We start from the raw sequence: 8,042 nt of genomic DNA, 5'->3' as shown, positions 1-8,042 counted from the left end.
AATACAGGATTAGTAACTCCTGGCTAATTAAGAGTGTGCTTCCTTATGGCTTACCAGATCTAACAAGCCAGACCTGGTGTTTGCAGCATCTGGACAAAATGTGCCCAGGTCTTCTTAAACAATTTTCTGTGTTATTTAAAGATATGTCCATTTATCAGATTTACATAGCAGAGCCACAAATAATTTACATCTCTGTGACAAAAATAATTACAAAAACTTCTAAGTAGCCCCTTATTTCTACATCAAAGGGAAGTATGTGCTTTGTGTTGGGTTATTGTGCTGAACTACGAGAAAGAAAGAAAGAAAGAAGAAGGAAAAGCAAATAATTGAAGTGCCTTATGGAACACGCCTGTCTTTATTTCACATTCCTGAGCAATGCTCTGGCTTTACTCTGCCCTGGTGTCCCCTCATGCAGAGGTGAGATGTGGTCCCCATGCCCTGGGTCACACTCAGCTGTGGTCTGAGTGGTGCTGGAGAAGAGGCAGCAGAATTCCTGTTCTTTCCTGCTGAGAGGCAGCAGAATTCCTGTTCTCCTCTGCTGAAAGGCACCAGAATTCCCACACCACTCCACCACTCTGATGATTTTAACCTTCTGTGCTGCACAGGTCAGACCAGTACAGCTCAAAGCACCATCCTCGCTCCGTTATTGACACCATCGTGCACTGAGGGCTCAGCCATTCAAGTGTATTTTACTAAGTGGAGTAAACCAATTAGTCCTTAAACATACTAATAGGCATTACACCACATTCTGTTTGTTTCTGGAAAAAAAAATTGCTTATTTCTGGAGATTCAGAGCTTCAGAATGCTCTGTAGAACTGCAGATCTCCTTTCTGTTGAATACCTTGTGACACTGTGTCACCAGACGTGTGCCCTGTATCTGGTGGTTACTCATTACCTCTGAATTTGTGCTCTGGCAGATAAGCTATGCATTTCTAAATGTATTTAGGGTGGGTCTGCACCCTAAATAATAAATAATGATGCTAATACTTACCACTTGCATGCACTGTTAACATCACATTCTCACACCACGCTGAGAGATGAAGTCAGGGAGATAATGAATGGGGGCAGTATTATCATTCCTACTTTATTGCCTGAGAAATTGGAAAAAGAGATGACATAACTCGCTCAAGGCTGCAAAGAAAGTCACTGAGAGCCACTAAATTAGAATCCATCACTTCACAGCTTCTACTTAGCCCAGCTATTAGATAATACAACTTCCTGAAGAGCCATTCCCCACTCACAGCAATCCTGTCAGTGTCTGATGCCTCGGAAGAGATAATGCCCTGCATTCATTCCAAGTGTTTATGGCTGGTCAGGACCCTGCACATAGTCTGATGATGTTCTTCAATGCACCTGTGCCAACGGCCCGCTGAAATGAGTCCTGTACAGAACCCTGTGCTGGCTGCTCTGGCGGCTTTGTAGTATTTGGGAGACTTTAGGAGCACAGGTAGTGCTGCTTCTGATTTCAGAGCAGTGGCTTTGAAGGGAAGGAAATATTCAGGACTGTGATCATGTATGGCTTGAAAAATGACTTTGTTAGTTCATTGTATTGCAACTGATTGAACTCTGCCAGCTCCTATTTGTTCTTCTTCAGTATCCCATACACACAGAAGTGCCATTTCACCACAATGAAAGTGACAGACCCAGGCACAAAGGAAGTGCAATTTGAAAAATATTGAGTATTACTAAAAACAACACTCTCCAAGGGAATAAATTCTATTTCCCATAAATGGAAAAGGATAGCAAAGAAACATGAGCAGGAGAGACCAGCATTTCTCAGTCTAAGTGAATGATGCAACGATACTTCTGCAAACCAACAAGACACAGGAACTCAGCCTATAAAAGGAGGCTGAAACCATCAGCGTTCACAGCTGGCTCCTTGCAGTTTCACCTGCCATTTAAGGCAGTCCTGCACGGAATAATCCTCAGCATGATTTCCAAGAGCCTTGACTGCACTCCAGCCTGGGCATGAGTCACAGCTCATTTCACTTGTAGAAATGTTAAAACTTATTAAGGTGTATTACAATAGGCAGCTTTGGTAAGTGAAGTGTTGATCCCCTGGAAGAAGTGTGCGATGAGGTAATGCAGTCATGGTTTGTGCTATTAATCACACATTCTTCTGGGGAGCTGGCCCCACACTGCTGGGGTTCAGCCTTATTTATCAACAGCCACATCTGTACAATGAAAATTTTTGCTTTCTGCCTTCCTGGTTAATGTGGATGCAAAATTAACAAAGTAATTCCAGAAAGAGAAGAAAAGAAATCTCGCCTTTGTAGCACTGCTAAACCCACAGGTTCTATGGATTATTGAAGCAGAGAGGACAGGTAGAAGAGCCGGTAAAACATTTCACAATGTCCACACCCTGACCTATAAAGGTTTCTAAAGTTTTGCTAGGAGATGCCTGTTCCTGTGTATGAATCATTTAGAAAAAGGATGAATATATAAACAGGGAAGTAAGGAAAGAATAATGCTGGAGAGGCTGCACTCCCTGTCCCCCCATGTCCTGCATTATACCGCAAAAGCATCTTAATTATTGACTCTACCTGGATGTTTGGCTTGGTGAAATCCTAACTAAAGTTTTACCATGTGTTGTTTCCTCATCATTCCTCCCTCTGTAAATTTTTTTATTCTTTTCAAGCTGTACTTTTATGATGTACTTTCAAGATGTACTTTTATGTACAATTATGCTTCATTGTGTGATTATATTGAAATCACCTACTTGAGCCCCTGGCCTAGGACTGGCACAAACTAATTGTCTGCAAAAATATTCCATGAAACAGAAGTGTCAGTGTTGGACAGTTTGGAGTGTCCCTATGGCAGGAGCTCCCAGTGTGAGACATGACCTAATGGTGAGGCAGGTGCAGGGCTGCTTCTTCTGGACATGTTAATTTGCTTTTTGAATGTCTGAATATGCATCAGAAGCTTAAAGGCATAAAATCATTACACCAGCTGTGGTAAAGATACTTTCAATAACTATATAGACTTCGGGGGTAAATTTTTTGGCTTTCCAATGTCCTAAGGACAAGTCCAAAGGAGTCGATGTGACGGGCTGTAATTAGGTCTATAGAAAGCAACAAAAATGAGGAATATAATTTGGAAAAATGTGTTTCAATTAAGGGGCATAATAACCTGGAGCAGGCAGGGAAAGGGAGAAACAAACAGGATGAAGTAGCTACAAACTACAGTTCTTCCTTAGAACAGAAGTAAAAGGTGTGCTGCCTTTAGAGAAGTACCAGCTTTGGCTCAGCTCTGCACCCCCGAAACAACGTATGAGAAAATAAAAGATCAAATGCATCAAACAAAAAACTGGGAGTGACTCTTGCCAGAACAATTTCAAAGCAGGAAATCTGTAACGTTGCTGCAAGCAGACAGAAATTGTGATCATAAAGTTACCTGTGCAGGAAAGAGAACACATTCTTATGTCTTATTACTGAGAAAAATTAGTAATTTTTGAAAGACATTCCAGCACCCAGGCTCTGCTTCTAGGTTAATCTCACAAGAGACAGTTCCAAGACATTCTGAGAGTGTATCTCAGTTACTGTAGAGAACAAAAACCTTAAAAACACAAAGAAACCTTTTCTTTAATGTCTACAGCCTATCGCTACCTAAAAATTGAGATACTCAAGCATCAGTCATATAAAAGGGTGTAATTCAAAAGGATAATGAACACTCCCTGTCCTCAAAGACTTACATGTCAGAATCAGATACACTGAGAGTGTATCTCAGTTACTGTAGAGAACAAAAACCTTAAAAACACAAAGAAACCTTTTCTTTAATGTCTACAGCCTATCGCTACCTAAAAATTGAGATACTCAAGCATCAGTCATATAAAAGGGTGTAATTCAAAAGGATAATGAACACTCCCTGTCCTCAAAGACTTACATGTCAGAATTTAGAAAGATAGCCCATTCTTCTTGCCATTGCTTCCAAACCCATTCCATGCATAGCACTGAACTCCGTAACTATGGCTGGTGGCTCTGAAGAGAAATACTCCTCCAAACGTTTGGCCACAGGAGCGATGCAACTAAATTTCCTGTAGATATAGGGACAGGAAAGTGGATAATAGGAGACATTTTCTTATGTAATCCGTAAATTTTATTCCGTCGTTCAGGCTCACGGGGAGGGCTGGAGGCAACTCCGTTCCGAAGGCAAGTGGTGGCCTCTAGTGACAACCAGGTAGATCCGCACGGAGCCCGCTGCCTGTCCCTGCTCCTGCCGCTCCTCCGGGGCTCCTGCGCCTGTGGAACAACTTCTACCTGGAAATTTCTGCTGCAATATTTGTGCAATGAACGTTAATAACGGTGCCAGACTTCCTCCAGAGGAGTATGGAGACGGATTTTCGGCCTGTTTCCTTTATTTTGCTGTTTTGGTATCTGCTTTCCTGACACAGATCTTGATGCTGGGAGGGTGTTTTGGGTTCAAAGCAGCCCATAGCTTGCTCCTGGTTGTACAAACCCCGCGAGTGGGGATGCTGTGGGATCGCTGGGATGCACCGAAAGGATGTTATTCCAGAGCAGTTCCCAAACAAGAAGCTGCAGCTGGGCCTCTGCCCAGGCACCTCCTGGCATTATGAGTGCAATTTTACCCTGGGGAAAAAATTGAGTTTTTCTTCTGATCCAGGTGTGACATAAGTGAGATTCCCCAGAACACAAATTTTTTTTTTTAAGTTAGCAAAAAATCTACGCAGATATGAACACATGCAATACAGTGTGGTTGTACACATCTTTTACAGTGTACAACCAGTGCATACCTATTTGCACAGGGCCCTGAAAATTGTATTTGCCTCCTGAATCACAGAAATATGCAATATTTTTCATGGATACTGAACTACTCCAGCATTATGGAACTGAGAGAGTCAGTAGGCTGGAATTCTCTCCAGTTCACTGGTTTTCTCATTCCCTTGACACTTCAGTTGCACAGGGTTTTTCCAAGGGAGAGAGATCTGCCAGCAGTCCTGTGTTGGAGCTGATCTTAATGGCACTTTTGGGGAAGAAAAAAGAGAAGGTTCGTTTGTGTGGCCTGGAGCTGTTTTTGTTGGCACTGAGATCTGATTCTGTTCAAGGAGAGCAGCTGAGACAGGAAAGGCAGCTCCTGACTTTCATTTTCCACCTGTGGCTGGGGAGGGAAGGAACCCACACACTGCCTCATACACCACTCCAGGAGCTGGAACACCTCTCTAAGTACCATAAATATGTAATGTTTTAACTTACCCCTCTGGTCAAAGCTCCAAGCAGAAAGAAATAAGATGCAGTGGTTTGATGATCGAGATATTTTCATTGGACAAAAGATAAAAAGGAGAGGGAAATGAGGGGAAAACATACGTGAGGCAGACAGTGTAAGATCTTGAACTGCAAATGTTCAGGGCCTAGGTGAATCCAGATGAGTTGGTGACATCATCCAGAACTTTCTCTCCTCTGATCCCATTCAGCAAAGCACAAAATACCTTGCTTTGCTCTCTGGGGAGAGCAGGCTTCACGGGCATTGGCATTAACAGGAGATGCAAAGCTAGATAAGAAAAGAAGGAGGGGAATATTTCAGACCCAGAAATATTGAATACCGGGATAAGGCTGGAACACTGAAAACGGAATGCATCTCTCTTGAATGCACTTTGCACAGCAATGTCCTTTCAGGACTGTAGTGTAGCTCTTTCAGAATCAAACTCTTCTGATACTAAACCCAAACACAGGGATCAACAGGGACCAGCAAAAGGGTGTTCGATTTCACTCCTAGAAGGGATCATCTCTACAGACTGAACTAGAAGACTTTGCTTTATTTCAGACTCTATGCCAGCCAAAAGAAAAGCATCTGTTCCACCTAAAGGCAGCAAAAACGCAGACCACAGCTGGGTGTGTCTTTTTTCCTTGAACTCTCCAGACTGGTTGCCCATGGCTGGTTAGCACAGGTGAGTCAGATGGAATGGCATCCACATTATCAGAGCCCTGCAGAACTTATCTCCATGGCCCTCTAATGCACATTAAACTTCTGTCACACAGGTGACATTTCTTCATAAATCAAACAAATCATTAGTGTTACTATAAATGTTTTATTACGTTTAAAGGCAATCCACTCTGACCAAGCACGACACTGAAGGGAAGTGCTACCTGTGAACACACAGATTGTCCTCTACAGCTCTCACAACTGAGTCTGGAGCTGAAACTGCTCTGCTGAGCTAAGCACCAGCAAACTGTTACAGCACTTCTTCAATGCTGACCAGAACTGCAGGACTGGACAATGGATTTTTAGGTTGCCCAACATCTATTTAGATAACTTACTCTTACAACCAATAAAATAAAAACATAAACAAAAATGAGGCAGCCCATGTTCTTGCAGATAATTCCTGGGCATAGTCCAGGGGTGGAGGACGCTGAGGCCACTCCCAACTGATGCCTTGAGGGGCCCCTCGCCCTCCAGCCCGGCTGGGGCCTCGCCCTCCCCTCACTGCCATGGCTGCAGATTCAGGGCTCCCTCTGGCAGTTTCCACTGATTGATACAACCAGTCAAGATACGTCTCATGGAAAAAAGTGTACTGAACCAAAACCAGGAGCAAACCCCACCTCTGATGTGAATCTATCCTGATCCTAGCAAGTATTCTTGCAAATATTCTAGCTTTTTGGGGAGGATAGAAGCATATATAAAACGATAAGACTAGAGAAATTGTCAGTAAACAATTGAGAGATGAGAATAAAAAGAACAATAAGAAAATTCATCTTTGTATCTTTTCACCTTGGGTTTGCATGATGCCATTGCTCCTTGCTTCCTCTTCCATACATCTTGGATGCTTCTGCTGAGTAGTCTAGAGGAAATTAATTGCTGAAGGTTCAGCTTGAACAAACGCAGTAGAGCCATAACACAAGGCAAATGTCTGACCTAAGCCTGATGCTCACCTTCATTCATATCACTGACTTCTTTTTTCATTTGCTCACATAATTAAAAAAATAGAACCTCCAAATGATGTTTAAAAAAATATCACCAGGTAACATGGAAACTAATTTTAATACTGAGAAGACAAAGCAGAATGTTTGCTCTTAAGCAGACTGCCACAGAATCCTGCAGAGATCTAGGCAGTGAGATACAGAGCCAAGGGATGTAAGACCAGCAGGATCTCTTCTGTACTCCTCTTACAGTCTAAATGTGTAGAGTCTGCTCTACTAAAATGAGCAATTCCTACTCAAACTGAATTTTAATGGACAAAAGACAACCCACCCTGAGTCTCTGTAGTGATACACCAAATGTCATGGCCAGCGTACTTTGGTTCCACATCTCATAAAGGTTTTTTTATTACAAGTTACACCCAAAGAAGTTCAAGGTCCAAAGACACTCCACAGCATCCTCTTGGAAAGAAAAGTCCTGCCCTGCACACTGATTGCTTTGGTTTGGAAGCTGTGTTTCCAGAACAGCCAAGTACAAGAGTTTAACTCTCTGCCTTGAGCCAAGACCAGTTAGATTAATCCCTGGCACAGTAGCTTAAAAACTTGGCAGTACTGATTCCCTAATATATTGGGTATTCCCTAATACCCAACTATTCTGGGTTGGGTGCTCTCCAATACACGTTTCAGTGCCTCCAAAGCTCCGTGTCTCACCAATTTCCTTGCCCCAAGCTGGGAGATCAGTATGTACAGCAGCTGCTCTCACTAACACAAGCCATGTGTGTTCATTGTTCTACCTGAAAACATCAGTAACACACATAAGCATTGTCAGTGCAATGCCCCAGAAGCTGCACCTCCACACTGTACCAACACACACCTGCCACCCACTCTCCTGCACCACTAACAAGCCCTCAGCAATCAGGTTCTTCCCTTGCTTTACAAATTCTCCATGCAATTTCTATATCAAGGGTACACCACAGTCAGCCCAGGAGCGTCCTCCACACAGTCAGCAAGCAGTAGGATGGTTGAGTCTCTTCATACCATGGCAAGGCAGCTGGTTTCCTGTTAATAACCACAGCCCCTGGGCTGGGGACAGACACCCCAGCATGGCACTTGTTAGCTGGTGGTGTCTGATGAGGCAGGAGGGAAACTTGTTTTGCTTCAATTTCAGCCACA

Source organism: Anomalospiza imberbis, chromosome 22 (assembly GCF_031753505.1).
Source record: "Anomalospiza imberbis isolate Cuckoo-Finch-1a 21T00152 chromosome 22, ASM3175350v1, whole genome shotgun sequence".
In the NCBI taxonomy this organism is placed as follows: Eukaryota; Metazoa; Chordata; class Aves; order Passeriformes; family Viduidae; genus Anomalospiza; species Anomalospiza imberbis.
Note: the sequence above shows the minus strand (reverse complement) of the source record.